Source organism: Meriones unguiculatus, chromosome 21 (genome assembly GCF_030254825.1).
Source record: "Meriones unguiculatus strain TT.TT164.6M chromosome 21, Bangor_MerUng_6.1, whole genome shotgun sequence".
Lineage (NCBI taxonomy): Eukaryota > Metazoa > Chordata > Mammalia > Rodentia > Muridae > Meriones > Meriones unguiculatus.
Genome location: NC_083368.1, coordinates 47,089,164 through 47,105,897, shown reverse-complemented (window position 1 = coordinate 47,105,897; position 16,734 = coordinate 47,089,164). Strand labels below are relative to the sequence as shown.

Genomic DNA, 16,734 nt, shown 5'->3' with positions numbered 1-16,734 from the left:
CTGCACAGGGCGTAAGTTTCGGTTTTGTTTTGTTTTATTTTGTTTTCCCTCTTTTATATTCATTTGTGTGTAATCAGATTTATCTTGGCTCTCAGTTATTTGGCAAAGAGGGTTGTAATTATTACATATAAAGCATGGGTTTATCTTACTTCATTAAAGATTATTTCCTTAAACGTTGTCCTATGGACCTTGTTTACACATGTGAGAATGTGTAAACTGTCAGCTGATGGATGCCTGTGACAAGAGCTTTTATGGTGAAGAAGGGAGGTAGGAACGGCAGAAGGTCACATGGGTTGTACAAGGGTGTACCCAGCTGTGCAGGGCTGCACCCAGATGTGCAGGGGTAAGAACTTGGTCCCCAGTGGGAGTGGAAATGGTTCCTGAATTTCAGATAGTGGAACTTGTGCTGTGGGTATGTTGTTTGCCCTCAGTTCCATGGCTAAGAACAGTTTGCTCATGGTGGGGAGGTCAGTTGTATCCTCTGCAAGCCAGTGCTGAGGTGGGGATAGAGCCTTTTGAATGTGGAGTTTTGCTCACTTACAGTTTGCTTGTGAGTGTTGTCTGTCCTGCTCCACAGGCTGATGACAGCACTGACATGTGTGGCAGTAATACAGAATGCAGCCACCACGTCACGTTACCTCCTGAAACCAAAAGGAAGTGCAGGGCTCCAGCTTGTCCTTCGGCTTTTTCTGTTCTGTATTAACATGTAATATGCGCTGGCCCTGTGCAGCCTCCCACTGCTTCTGTAAACCTTTGAACACTTGGCAGATACCTTGTATTTCTGTTTTAGAAAGCACATGCATTCTTCTTTAATTGCAGTGTTTCTAATTGGAAGAGTACAAGGAAAGGATCCCCAACTATCCAGGGACTGTCTTCCATGGACAGAGTTTGAATTACAAGGAAACTTACATGGCACAGTCAGTGGTTTAAACCCTCATCAAATCCTATTTCTCAAGCTCATGAAGTATTTCTGTTGTGCTTTGCTAACCTGCCATGGACCTTATGGATAATTGGGTGTTTAAGTGGGATATATTAATCTAAGAAGTTTAAAAAAAATAAAATTCTCAATTGATTATGACATAAATTTCCTGTTTTCTAATGGAAAAGTTAAAAGTTAATGGGGGAGATCGTAGAAGAGTTGGGGGTGGGTAAACTAATTAGAATGTATGAAAAATCTATTTTTAACAGAAGAAAAAAATATCTGTATGCTCACTGGATGATAAGATGAACTTGATGGTCAATTGCACTTATTCATAGCATTGCTATAAGCCATAGTTGGGATGAGAATCCTGATCCACACCTACCATACTGTTGACTCAGATACAGTGAGGTAGTTTTACTGAAATACTGAATGGCTTCTGGTAGAGCTCACCAAACAAAAGTGCATGTTTAGCCAGGCCTGGCAGTGCATGCCTGTGATGGATCTTGGCACTAGAGAGGCAGAGGCAATGAGATCAGCAAGTGTGCAAAACAAGTGTGGCTCTTATATCAAGGCCTCATGTCAAACAAAACAAAACAAAACAGACAAAAATGAAGGGAAGGGAGAAAGAAAGGAGAGGAGAAAGTATATGTTTACATGGAAATTAACTCTCTAGAAATTCAGTTTATAAAAATAATTTAAATAAGTTGTTTATTGATAAAAAGAAAAGTGTCCCTCTCATTTCTCAAAATGGTCACACTGAAAGTTCTAATGAGGGGAATAAACTGAGGAGCATTTAAAAGTCTGAGGAGAACTTGAAAGGCATTGCTGGAGGTAAGCAGGTCTCTGAGTTCAAGGCCAGCCTGTTTTCTAGAGTGAGTTCTAAACCAGGGCTACACAGAGAAACTCTGTCTCAAAAAAACAAAATAAATAAATAAAAATAAGAAGAACAAAATCATAGCTGTGTGTGTGGCAGACTCTCCTCCCTGCCCTTTAAGAGCCAATTTAGGAGAGAACGAAAATGTTCTGTCTTGCTTCAGCATAGCCCATGAAGAAGCTCTAGCTGAGACCAGTCTCCCATGTTTAAAGAGTGAAACCAAACAAACTGAAGGGAAGCCGTGAGAGAAGACGGTCCAGCCAGGACCACACATGGGCTTACACAGAAGCCTTCTGCTTTGTCACACGGACCCTCTATGGATTTTAGCGTGTGAGATCTTCTTAAAAGCTTTTCTAACAGAATGATGTTTATGGTTTATTTAAATATTTAGACGAACTGGTTTGAAGATTGTAGTAATGGAATTTTATATACCTGTGGTACCTGGAAGAGCCTCAACTGCCAGGATTTATTGTTGTACTCATCAAATATTTACTTGGGTCCAATTGTGTCTCGAAGTGGCTTTTTCTTTAAGTGTGCAGAAGAATGTCACTAACTGGCTGACCAATGCCCCAGACAGAAATTGAGAACAAAGAGCGTGAAATTTTTTATTTCAAATTAGTAGATGAATAGATCTGTAAATTAAGGACCAAAATCTCCTTAATCAGTAACCAGTATACCATGTATCTGCAAATGAAGTACACTTTGTTTTTAAGTAAGAAATGATATTAGATTTAATAATAAAAATAAGGGATAAGTAACTCTGATGCTGAACTGTATTAGATTTGGTAATGATTATATTGTGAAGCATCCAAACACTTTATAATTTAAAAATGTGTTTCAGACCAAACCATTTCACTTTCTAAATTGCATGATCCTCGTGGTTTTGAGTTCCAAGTTATAAAGATTTCATCCATCGTTGGATAGGTAGCAATAGGCTTTTCAGAAGAGTTGATAAATATAAGTCTTAAGGGGGGTAAGGCAGATTCCAGTGTGTGTATCTTTGCATTTTGCTGTTTTTCTTTTTAAGATAGAAAATACTTTTAATTTTAAAAAGTTCATAGCTTTGTAACAGTATTCACTTTTAGACATAATCTTGCCATGTAGGTCAGGACAGCTATGAACTCCTATCTGCTTCCCTCAGCTTCCCCGGTGCTGGGATTGCAAGCATGTACTGCCATGCCCATTTCTAAGAAGATACACTTTTGTTAAGAGGGAAGTTGTATTTTTGAAAAGAGCAGTACTGACTTCCCCATCAGGAGGTGAAGATTTTCTGCATGCTTCTTTTTTGCCCATTTTACATGAGATAAATGAAAACTGACTGTACTAAGGATAGAAAATCCTGCTCTCAAACTTTATAAATAGGTTAACTGTGGGAGTCAGATTTTCAGCTATTTGCATTGGAATTTTAAAAAGTGACCATTTTAGCACTTCCTTACATAGAATGCATCTGTAGCTCTGCTAACCTTGGGGACTATCAAATGGCGGAAATGCCGATACATCCGTCTACATGAACAGCTATATAAGAGACCCAACGTTACAGTACAAGCTCCTCTCTCCCAGCATTGTGACGCTGACTGATGGGAGCCAGAGTCCTCATCTAACTGCCAGCATTATTTCTGTGTCACTCCCCTCCTGAGGGAGTTGGACTCCTCTGCCTGGTAGAAGCTCGATTTTGGGCAGCTTTGCATGCCAACGTGTAGTAAGAGGAAAGGGAGGAGGTGAACCGCAAGCCACTTTCCGCCCGCCACTGTCTTCGCATCATGCTCAAGAGTTTCTTGACTTGGACAGGATGGCAAATGCTTGTGACTGCAGTGCAGGAGGCTGAGAGAGCTCTAGAGCTTGAGGCCAGCTATGCAGTCAGACCCCGTCAAAGATGAACAAGAATGTATTCGTTGACTACCTACTAGATTCCAAGCAGAAAAATGAAGTGATGGTGCACATAAATGGAGACATATTTCAGAAAAAAAAATCATGTATCCTGGCTCTATATATTTTAAAATTAATTTTTCCCAGAAGTGTCATTTTAGCTGGACTTTGCTTTTCTCTGTCACTGAGTTTGTCTAGAGTTTACAATTGCAGATTGATTGATCACCTGATATACTCATTGGTCCCCAAGGGCAGAGAAACTTCAGGCTTTTAAATGACACCGTTTTACACAGGTTTTCTCTTATCTCAGCACTTTTGGACTTCAGGACTAGATTCGTTTGAAGGGAGGAAAGAGTATCTGATACACATCCAGGAGGTCAGCAGCATGCCACCTTGGCTTCCCCACAGCCCATGCCTGCCAACAGCATCCCCAGCTGTAACGAGCAAGGAAGGACTTCTGCGAGAGACACAGCTGCACCATGGTGTCCACACCATTCTGGAGTTGTGTTGACCACTAGAAATGTCACTTTAAAAACTATATTTGGAAAAAAATGAATGTATGGACTCTAAATGATTTGAACCCACTGTGGTACAGTGGTTTCCTTGTGAAATACTGACACTTCAAAGCTAAAGGTTAATCTGAAAATGCCCATTTTAACAAATTTGATGACCTTTTCCAAACATGCCACATGTTTTGCTATTTAAAAATGCAGTATAGTTTCCTTTCCAGAATTTAAGTGCTCTACTTTTCAAAGTGAAATATGCTTATGATGGCAATACTCAGTATTGGAATCTTGATATAGAACACATGGTGCTGGGGAGTTAACCCAGAGCCTCTCAGAAAGAGCAGGCCCCCACCCTCCCACTGGCCTAGGTCCCTAGTACCAGAGAGAGTGCCATGCTCCACTTTAGTTCTAAAAGCAGTTCTTGGCGAATGGCAGAGTACCGTGAGCATGCCTTGTCCAGCATGTGTGATAAGTGTTGAGAAAAGAGTACTAACCTGCCTTTCCATTGCTTTCAACTAAGTAAAACATTAAGGTTTTTGTCTTTCAAAATTCCCCCACGGTTGCTGGTAACCGATTGACTGAAGTATATTTGTTTTGTGTGTGTTGTTCAGTTTCATAAATGACTTTGACAAGCATAGCCGAACTCATGAAAACATAAATTCATTCCTTTCCTGTCCATGGAGATAAGACTTTTCCATGTCTAAAAAAAAGAGAGAAGTGCTTATTGAGCTTTATGTCATTTCTATAGAAAATTTAGTTTTTATAAAGTACAACTACCCAGTGAATTTTAAATACTATTGTATTTTGTCTAGTAAGTCAAAACCAGAAACTATCAATTTTATTTCTTTCTGAGAAATTTGATTTTCTTTAATGAATAGTTACCATTAGTTAAAAAAAAATACAATACAAGAAGAAATATGCCATTCTATATGTTCGGAAGTGAAAGTGATATTATGAGCACAGGTCTAAGTCCAGAGGTCAAGTACCAAAGTTTCCCGATTCTTGTGTCCTGGTAAAGAATTGTGCCATGGACATGTGATGATGTAGTAAGAAACAGAGATGATTTACTAAAAAGAAGGTAGACCTCCTGAGGATGGTAGCAGATTAGTGGGCAGGGAAAAAGAAGCCACTCAAAACCAAAGTGCTGGACCGGAAGGCTCATGCATGATCATTCACAAATCATCTGCTTTCTTATTTCTCTATGGTGGGTTTTTCTTGTACCTCCTGGGTCTGTTGTGCATAGCCGAGGTGGACAGTGAGTTTTAGCTCCTATTGTTATATATCAGTCTTGCTTTTGGTCTCTCCATCCCCCACTCTACCGCCACAGTGATGATGCCACAAAAGCGAAATGTTTATGTTACCCTCCTGGGCCCTGGTAGTGAGCCAGAGAATTAACCGAGCAACGCTTCCTTGCTGAATGCTAACATGGTATGAAAATGCTTGTGAGCAAAACAAACTGCCAGTGAGACTCGTGGAACCCAGTGATGATCTCTCCAACCTGGGTGCATTGTCAGGGAGACACAGAGGAAGGCAGGAATATGGTTTTGCATGATTTGAAGACAGTACAGTTACAAGGACCATACAGGCAGCATGACCTGAAAAAGACAGGGTGTTCTTTCAGACATTTTGGTAGCTTTTTAGCCATATTGTCTTAACACCAAAGGCTAAGGCACAAGTTAGGGATTTGTGTAAGATTTTTTTCTTATATTTATGTTTAATTTTTTATCTTGGTTAGATAAAGATAATAAGAATTTGAAGCAACACCCTCAGAATCTTAGTATTTTTTTTCTCTAGTTGTAACATTTAGGGAAAATTAAGAGATATCTTTCTGCTTTTTTTTTTTTAATTTTCTGAGTCAAACTATACATAGATTTTTGTTTGTTTATTGTATGATTTGAATTGTTTATTTGTGGTACTGGGGACTGAACCCAGGCCCTTGCATTTATTCTAGTTTTTAGTTGCTTCAGTAAGTACAATGACCAGAAGAAACTTTCTGGCTGGCAGCATTTCCCACTTGCTCAGTGTGCTTTATGAACAGTTTAGCACCACTAGCCCCTGAGTAGCACTGGAAGTAGCCAAGGGTTACATCAGTCATTAATCAAGAAAATGCCCAACAGGCTTGCCTCCAGGCCGCACGGACAGGGACATTTTCTTGGTTGAGGTTCCTCCTTCCCAGATGCCCCTACCTTGTGTCAAGTTGACAAAAACTAGCCAGCATAGACCAGCACTTTGCCACTAATCTGCTGCCCTGTATTTCTGGTATTGTTTGTTTGTTTTTTTGTTTTTGAGTCAGAGTCTTGATTTGTTCCCGGAATGCCTGTGAATTTGTGATCTTCCTGCCTCAGCCTCCTTAGCAGCGAAGGCAGTAGACCCATGTCACCGTCTGTACCAGTCTTTTTTTTTTTTTATTAAATAAAATGAGGATAGCAATAATCTGTATTTCAAATGGTAACTGAAAAGAGTGGAGAAAAAAAAAAGAGTGGAGAAGATGCATGCATTCATTCATTCAATGAAACTTTGCTGTCTTTTTCTTCCTTTGCCCTGGACATGAAGAGCAGAGCAGAAAACAAGGTCCTGGTTTCTTTCTCTTGGATCTTTAACTCCAGTGGAAGAGATGGGCATTTATGCTTTCAGACAGGAGCCTAGCATAACTCCTCTGAGAGGCTTTACCCAGTGGCTGATGGAAACAGATGCAGAGACCCACAGCCAGACATTAGACAGAGCTTGGGGAGTCCTATGGAAGAGTTGTGGGGAAGAATTGAGGGAGCCAGAGGGGTCAAGGACTCTACAAATAGACCTACAGAGTCAACTGACCTGGGCCTATGAGGGCTCACAGAGATTGAACCACCAATTAAAGAGCATGCAAAACCTGGTTCTAGGCCCCCTACACATATGTAGCAGCTGTGTGGCTTGGTCTTTAGGTGGGTTCCCCAACAACTGGAGCAGGGGCCCTCTCTGACTCTGATGCCTGCCTTTGGATCCCATTCTCCCTAACTGGGCTTCCTTGTTTGGACTCAGTGGGAGAGGATGAGCCTAGTCCTGCAGTGACTTAATGTGCCAGGGAAAGGTGATACACCTGGGGACCTCCCCCTTCTCCAAGCAGAAGGAAAGGGGAGCATGTGAGGAAGAGTGTGTGATGGGGAGGTGGCTGGAGGAGAGGGGCCTACAATCAGGATGTAAATTGAATAAATAAATAGACTTATGGAGAAAAACATTCTTGACTTATACTTGAGAGTTTACTTGAGCAAAATGAGGGCTTATGAAATGGGTAACTACAAAAGGTTTTGAGCAGCTACTGGGCTGTATAAGCAGTAAGTCTTTGTAGGCAGAACAAGAAAGTAAAGTACAGAAATAGCCTCATTATTTCCTGCGGGTCATTTGTTTTACTTGAACATATGCTGACCGGTTGGCAACTAGTAATTAGCTGAGGCTTGATTGTTCCTGATTGGCTGACACTCAGTTGTTGTTGTTGGTGGTGGTGGTGGTGGTGTTTTTCATCTAAATGAGGATTTCAGTGTTTGCATATGAAGTTAGACAGGTGTTCTTTACACAAAACTGGAAATATGGAAACAGCCTCACACTATTGGCATCTGGTTTGTTTTTAAAAATGAAATAAAAACATTAAAAGTGAAATTATTGCTATGTAGGAAAGGGGCAAAGGCTGTGAGAGATCATGGAGGGGTCAGTGTAGCTCTAGATTGTGTTAGAGGACAGCTGCTAATGCTCCTAGACTTGACAGATGTGAGCTCAGCTGGAAGAAAGGGTTCAGGCAAAGGTGGGAAGCACAGATGTCTTCGCAGAGGAAGGACGGTGAGTGTTTATATCAGCTGCAGACGGGAGAATGAATGAGGGGGGATGAGAGGGAACCAACCTGGGCTGAGGCAATGACAGACATGGTGTCTGCGTTCTGTCCTCCTGGACCATGTGGGAAGCCACAGGAAGGTTTAACTATGAGCGATTGGTGTGCATTTTGTAAACGACTATTTTTTTTTAAATATAATGCATTGAATTCTTCAATAAAAGTTTCAGTTTGTTAAATGTAAATAATTTAAATTCATCACTAATTCCAAACTGTCGGAGATTCCTAGGAGAGACAGGGTGCTTACACAGCAAATCCTCAGGGGTCACATGATAATCAAAAATCTCTCTGGCCCTTTTCCAGTACATCCAAACCATGCTTCTTCATCGCTTATTGCTTAGCAACGAAGTATTTTCTTCAGATCATTAAGATTTGGGTGATTATGAGTGTTATTAAAGATTGGTTTAAATTAATATTGATAAGGAAAGTTTCCCACCAGACATCCTTTGAAAGACAAAGTTCTATCTTCAATTTTATTTTCTCCCAATCTACTTTACCTCAGTTCATTTTAGATTTTTAAGTTATGTGGGTTTTAGTTTTTGATGCCTTCTTCTTAAAGAATGTAAGCCAACTACATATTCCAAAGCATACCTGTTGTATTCAAAATCCTTTGAACTCTTTTGTGTAAAGTAGGGTTAAATGGCAGAAGGTGGCTTCATACAGTGCCAGAAAGACCCTGACGAGAATGGAAAGGATCTTCTCATAGCATCTGAATTCATTCAGTCCTCGAGCGGCCATCCAGGCTTATTTGAGTAGATTGCTGGAGTGCCTCTTATCAGTAATAGCCCCACACAAACAATTCACGTTAGAAGAAACGAGTGTTTTGTTAGCCTGGAATCCTGGTGAATTACTCTGGGAAACATACTGGAGACCCCACATAGTGTGAAGTGCAGGTTTTGTGAGTGTATGAATTATGGAAATAGAAGTGCATCTCACACGGGTATCATATTTTCCTTGAGAGTCTTGTCTTCACTTGTTTTCACTCTTCTGTTTTAAAGATGAAGCCTCACTATGATTTTAGGCTGTCTTCATTTACCCAGGCTCAGATTGCCCTCCTGCCTCAGTCTCCTGTGTATTGTACCCAGCTCGATGCTAAGTTTTAATGGTTAAATCTCTGTGGATAATAATCTTAATGTAATATTCTCAAATCTGGTCATAAAAAAATAAGTTTTATATTTTACAAAAAAAGTTTCATTATGTTTTTATGAATATATTTTGTCTTTCATATATCCATTTAGATATCCTTCTTATCACAACCCAACCTACTGTCATACTTCCTCCCAAATCGTCCCTTCCCTCTCTTTTCATATCTTTTAAATCGTCCCTTCCCTCTCTTTTCATATCTTTTAAAATTATTGTCATTTTTTATTTTGGTTTTAAAATCTAGGTTCTGCACATGAGATTTGCAGCTAAGGTAGCCTTTACATGCTTACATAAATAGGATGGATGGAGAGATGTTTTAATATCACAACTCTGGACTGGCCTAGCCATAGATTTACTTGCTTGTAATATAAGAATTAAATACTGTAATATATTATAGGACCCAATCCATAATCAAATCTACAGTACTTGGAAAAAAAATACTTGTATTTCCATCTGTCCTGGTAAAAAGATCCCCTGACCCTACCCACAAGCCTTTTCATATCGGTAAACTATAAAAGTGCAGGGCAGATCTTGGTTCCTTCCCTTTTCCTGCTGTCTGTGGTGGGTGTTTGCTCTTATACTTCCAGCTAGAAGCAACACTCTTCCAAATCAGAGTGGTAGATAAGAGCCAAAGCAATTAACCTGAGCCACCTTCTTCAGAGCAAGCCTGAGGCAGGCTGGGAAATAACGGGTTCTGTAGAATCAGACAGGTGTTATGAAAGGTCCCACCATAGACTAGAAAAAGTGAGGGCCAGCCTCATTCCCCAGGCGGGAGCAGCTCCTGTCTGGGGCGTGCTGCTCAATCAGGAGTGTGCCTTTTGGGAAGAGTACCAGAGCTTTTGTTACCGTTGTCAGCCAGCATTTTCTGAAACAAAAGCAATTCTCTTCCAAGTAGGACTGAGGAATTTTGAAAACGCTTAGAGCTGGCAACGTGTGAAGAACAGCAGAGTGAAAATGACCAGCGACTCGTATTTGTCTTTGCCTTGCCACAGTGTTCGCCACTTGGCTGCCATCAAAGTCCTCCACTGTGTGAGAGCTTTCGACTTTGGTCATGTGAATTTAGACTTGTGAGTTACTGTATGTGCTCGTCCTCTGGCCTGTCACTGTTCCCTGCATCTCTACATGTTGGGAATATAACCTATATTATGGTAGAGCTTTTGATTTCTGACGGAATTATTTTCAAACATTCATGAACAATTCGGTTTATAACTACTGCCATTTAAAATTAGAAAACAAGGAGGGAGATGTTCTGTTCTTTTAAATTAAATCAGTTATTTTCCCATACCTCTTTCTTCCATCCAGCAACAGTGGACCCTTTATATTGCAGAAACTGTCGACTGAGTAAAATTTAAGCATATGGAGAAGAAAAGGGACTTAACAGTTTTAGGGTTTGTTTATAAGCCAGACACTTCACAAGCATTATCTTTTATCTCTGTGAAATCCCCCGAGATCAGTGCTAACACCCGCGTTTCGGGAATGGAGACACCAAGACTAAGCATGTCACTTTCGGTCTGACTTCTAACCTCCACTCTCACATGCTCATCCCCAGTGAAGTTAAGCATTTTCCTACACCTGGTTTCTTTGTTTCAGTCTGAGTGCTGCATATTGCTAGAACAGCCACCCAACCCTGTGCATGTCATCAGCTGTAAATATCCAGAGCTACACAGAAACTGTAGTTGCAAAGAATTGCTAGTCTTCTGATGATCCCTTTCAAGAGAATTTGGGTAATTACAAACAGAAAGGAATTCTCACAAATTCCAAGATCTTTTTTTTTAATTTAAATCTTAATTTTATTTTTTCTTCTTTTTTAAATTTTTTATTAATTACAGTTTATTCACTTTGTATCCCCCCTTGTACCTTCCTCTCTCTTCCCCTCCCAATCCCACCCTCTCTTCCCTTCTCCATCCATGCCCCTCCCCAAGTCCACTGATAGGGGAGGTCTTCCTCTCCTTCCTTCTGATCCTAGTCTTTCAGGTCTCATCAGGACTGGCTGCATTGTCTTCTTCTGTGGACTGGTAATGCTGCTTCCCCCTCAGGGAGAGGTGGTCAAAGAGCAGGCCAGTCAGTTCATGTCAGAGACAGTCCGTTTCTCTCACTAGGGAGCCCACTTGAACACTGAGCATCATTGGTTATTAATGTTTGACCCTCACTAATTTCTATATAGAGTTTATACTCTCTGTAATTAGGATGAAATCCTGTCTCAGATGAAAGTGCCTGTGAATGCTGCTCTCCCCAGGTGTACCTTAAGGATGCAGAACTGTGTGAAAGGGCACACAAACGCCAATAGACGGCCACTTCCATCCTAACCCTCCTCCCACTTTTTAGACAAAGCCTGTCTCCTCTTGCTGTAGCTCATTTCACCTCCTGTTCTTTTTCTTTTTTTTTTTTTTTTCAATTTTCTCAACTTGGGTTTTTGTTTGAATCTGAAAAACAAAACAAACAAAAAAAGAAAGAGGAGGCAATAAATTGAGCACTTAAAATACAGGCCTAGATAGCTTTCTATAAAAGGTTGCCACAATAGCTTTCTTTTCTCTTTTGAGAATGTCATACACAAACACGATATTTGCCTCCCTCCCTCCCTCCCTCCCCTGCACTGACTTTGTTACATACTCCTTTGACCTTCGTTTTTCAGTCAGAAAGTAACCATGAGACCAAATGCAGTGCGTTCACATCTTAGTGAATTTAAATCAAAACAAGCACAGCCACAAAATAAACATGAAGAAAGTGTATTACCTGCAGTAGATAAAGAACACATGGACGTTCTTTCTAAAGTAGTTCCTTTCTCTTTCCCAGTGTAGGGAGATTATCCAGGAAGCCTGTTCATTGAAATCTCATCAGGACCAGGCCCTTACTCCTGAGCATACTCAGTATAGGGTCATAGTCTAAGGGAAAAAAGACGGTAGACACATCTTTGTGTACGCTTAGCTGGAACTCCTGTGGTCATGACCAGTTTCTCAGATGTCTTTTTGGCATAATCAAAATGAAAGAACACTTTGAAGAGATGTTGCTCAAGAGTTTCCCCTAAAGGCAGTACTCTATTCAATGGCTTTGGCTGTCTAGGGGAGGTGGATAGGGAAAGCCAGAGTAATGACAGAAAAAAGTTTGATATTTTAAGTAATTAGAGTATTAAAATTCAGTTATCTTCCACAAAATCGAAATCACTAGAAATAAGGCTTTTTGATTTTTATTATCTTTTATTGTATGACTTTTGCCTGTGTGTCTGTTTGTTTTCTATGTGTGTGACTGGCTGCTGTGGAGGTCAGTACAGGTCATCAGATGTCCATGAAACAGGAGTTATAGGCAGCTGTGAGCCACTGTGTGGGTGCTGGGAATCAAACCTGGGTCCTCCTCAAGAGCAACCAGTGCTCTTAACTATAGAGCCATCTGTCCAGCTCCCTGAAATGAAGTCTGTAAATAACTGATGAAAGTTACCGTGAAGTTGGTGATGACTGGTAGTTGGTAAGCCTCCCTCCTTCCTGGAGTTACACTCTGAAATGCATCAGGTGAGCATGGTGACATACCTGTACTCCCAACACTAGAGGCCAAGGCCAGAGAGTCCTGAGCCCTGGACTATATATTCAGATTCAAAGCCAATAAATAAATATAAGATAGTAAGCTTTCTGCTGAAGTATCTTGACAAAAATCATCCCTTTAATTAAGAAGCTAAGACATGATTAAGAAGCCACATCTCTGCATGGCTGTATCACTGGTTCTGTGGGGTCTTGTCCCCATTTGGGAAGTGGTAATAAGATGCCAGTTGGGCTTGGTGAAGGAAACATTGGTTGGAAAATTATTGGAAGAATTCAGAAAACTTTAATAGGCATTGTTAATGTGTTAAATTCTTAATGAGTTTAAATTCCAAGCAGTTGCCAGTTAAAGATTCTCGGTAGGCTCTGGGGTAGGAAAAGGATATGGTAAAAATAGTGTGTAAGGGAAATTGTGTTGGCCTCTTTTGAAAGAAAGATTGAGAGAAAAGGGGATAACAGATCTGAGGCAGCAGTTACAACATTTGTTTAATGTGGTTCTGTAAAGCTTTGAATTCTTGGTGATGACTCTAAGTGAAGAAGATACATTGTGTGTATGAGCTTCTGGGAGAATTAGCAGGACTTGAATAGACCTGGGAGTTTGAGTATGAATAATTACTCCACGTATGTGTGCCTTGGCTTCTAACTTCTGAGAGAAAATGGTTTTTCATAAATTAACCGGATACCCGGGCCGACCAAGTTTTTGCTTTTGCTTCTTCTTAGACCTTTTTATTTTTGATTCCTGGGGAAAGAGTTAGACGCTTGTTCCATTCTCCCAAACACCCTTTCAGCAATAGTCATTCAACATCTAACTAACAAAGATTCTTTGGGGTCATACTGCCCTATCAGGTGCTTTGCAGGGCAGTAGGAAACTGGCACCAAGTAGACAGTCCTTTTCGTATGGGAATTACTGCCTAGAAAGGACACGACATGGACCATGATTAACAAGTTCCACCTTGGAAAAGGCAACATAAATTTTCAAAACCTTATCTAGTCAGCCTGTCTTGTAGGCTCTGTAACTACACTTAAGGCTTTTTATCTGAGGACTTTGTCTCACCTGACAAAGATAGCACTCTTCTCAGGTTAAAGGAATTCTTCCTCGGGAATTGGTATGTCTACTCTTTCAAGGGGATTCCCCAAGCAGACTTCTCCTCTAGAAATGTCTGAACCCTGTGATGAACCCTCAGCAGGGTTCTGACCTGTGGACTTGTTCTGCTTGAAGAAAAAGGATGTAGATGTATGACCAGATCCTGCTTTGTCTTCCATTACTATGGGATAAAGCACTCTAGAACGCCATGATTTTAAATAATAAGTCATTTACTCTGCTCTGAAATGCACAGCTTTGGCTGGGCTGGATGAGGACAGGTCACAGTGAGAATGGCTCCCCTGTGTGTTATCTGTCTGCTGGGAGCTCAGGAAAGGCTATGGGCTTCCTTATCACACAACGGCAGGGATCCAACAGGGAGACAGGGAGCCTCCCCAGGGACAGAGGTGTACTCTGCTCATTCCTTAGATTCTAGACCACAGCCACTTTCTTTCTCACTTTATTGGTCAAGCAGATACATGACTATGGCTGAAGGTAGATAGAGACCTGACAACACAGGGATGCCATGGAACTTGAGGATGGTTGATCCTTTCAGGAAACCTTTGCTCTTATCTGCCAGGCCCTATCAGCTATTCATGCTGTCTAGTACTTTAAGTCAATTAGCTCATTTACTCCCCACAAGCACCTTCAGAGATATACACTATCATCTCTCCAAGGCTCATGGTCAAGCACTGTCTGTGCTCTGTGTCACACAGCAAAGCGTCTAGTAAGCTTGACTCTGGGGTAGCTTCCTAACTGCTAACCTGTGTCATCAGTAGAAGAGAGCTAGATAATAGCTACTAATGATAAGGCAGGTTTGTGTAAGTGTGACGGAAGCACAAGTGAGAGGGTGCTAGTGAAGGCAAATGATAAATGGCTTCTGGGAAAGGGTGGCATTCCGGACCCTGTTAGAGATGAGTGAGAACTGTATCTGGTTCTGAACAGCCCGATCCAACTGATCCAGGATGCTTGTGTGCCCGACACACGATGAAAGTGTAACAGTGAGCAGAGGACCACAGGGAACTGATTGATCTCACCAACCTGGCTGTAGTGCTGCAGACCTTGACTACTGGCAGACCTGTGCTGAGGCAGGAGGATTATAAATGGAACCTGGGTCATGTAGTGAGACCTTATTTCAAAAGAAAAAAAAAAGGAGTCGGGGGATAGTCAGGGTGAATATTATCAAAATACATTGTGTGGAAGTATGAAATGCTCAGGGAATTTCTAAAATACCGTATGAAAAGAGAAGGTATTAAATGGCAGGTGGAAGAGTCTGTGTGTGCAGTATGGTGGGCAGGGCAGCGTGGGAGATTGTTAACCCCTGATCTGTGACATTAGTTCTCCAGTGCTTTCCTCAGCAGCAGCAGGTGCCTCACCCGGGAACTTGTTAGAAATGCAAATTCTTAGGCTGCTCCACCCTAGGCCAGCTGACTTGGAGACTCCGGGGGTGGAAGAGAGCTTGTTTTTCCAAGCCCTTCCCTGTGGTTCTGAAGCATGCCATGTGCTGAGAAGCTCTGGTGTGAGTGCTGGGTGCTGGGTAAAGACCTTGTGCCTGAAGAAACCCAACAGGTAGAACAGTTTCAGCCCCCGGAAGCAAGAGGGCCAGCTGTGTTGATGGCTGGAGCTGCTTAACAGCTCTGAAGGGATTCTGAGTGAAAAGGGCAGCTGGCGGCTCCCTACCAGCTCAGTCTCAGGTCTGCTCAGGTCTCTGAAAGCCATTATCCTACTCCTGAAGTGGCTTCACTCCAGAAGAAGCTTGTGGAGGCAGTGCTGAAGGAGGAGGGCTCTTGACTCACTTGACTAAAATAAAACATGAGTGTACAGGATGTCATACTTTTTAAATTTACTTACACCCAATTAAAAACAGAAAAAATAGAGAAACAACACACATACTCTTTTGGGTAGAAAAAATTAGGGACTAGAACATATATTATGAACAGCCATCCCTATCCTTTAAAAACCTCTTACTTGAGGCCCAGGACAAAAACTGGAAGTTGAGCTGCTGTATGGAAGCAAAGGACTGGGGCTTTATGCTTCCTGACAGAGAGAAAACAAAACAAAACAAAACAGGAAGCAGAGCCAGTTAATGACCTGTGTTGTGTTGTTTTTAGTAACGTGACAAAGAAGAAGGAAAAAAAGAAAAGAAAAAGCTGCTCCAGGAAAGGCAAACTACAGTCTAAATATTTTTTCTGTTCCTCTTCAAATTGAAGGCATGATCAGGAAAAAGCGTCGTATCTGATGATAAATGAGGACTTTTGCATGTTGTTTCTAGGTGTGAGGGGTGGGATGCTTGCCTGAAGGATGAGCTAACCAGGGAGCGTCAGCACTCAGCATGTTGTACTTGGACAGGGTCTTCAGTGGGTCATCGAAGAAAGCAAATGGGCTGTATGACCTTTTAGCCTTTGACCAGTGTGATGCCATCTCGTTTGCTGTTTCACGCTCCCACTGAACAAGTAGATCATTTATAGGCAAAGCTGAATCTATAATAATTTGAGCATGGAATGAAATCATGGAAACAGTTATGGCAATGTTTCTTAAAGAAAATGAGAGTTGATGTTGAATGATTTCAGAGTCTACTAGCTTTCCCCAGGATGTATGATGGCTGCCTGTGATGCAAAGGCTTCTATGTTGTGAATTTATGGATCTACTTTAGAGTTTACACTCTGCTCACTGCCATCAGACCATTTATTTTTATACCAGTGAAATGGTATTTTTAAATATTTCCTCCAGTCACTGTACTTCAGTTTGGAAGTTCAGGGGTTCACAAGCCTAGCAATTTTTCATTTACTCATCCTTGGACTTACAATCTTCCTATGTGATTCTCCTTCTCATGGTTTTCAGAGTCTGTGCTGGGTTGGTTCCTGGCACTCTTCAAATAATTTGAAATGTTATCAGAGCTTTGTTAATGCAATCATCCAGACGTGTGTTGCCCAGCTTTTTTAGCCTTCTAGAGAAT

The 16,734-nt window shown here is 41.3% G+C and overlaps 1 protein-coding gene across 2 annotated transcripts in view; it reads left to right on the top strand.

Moving 5' to 3' along the window:
• Positions 1-16,734, top strand: part of Cttnbp2 (cortactin binding protein 2) — a 150,963-nt gene that overhangs the window by 15,628 nt on the left and 118,601 nt on the right. The gene's annotated exons all lie outside the window — the stretch shown is intronic.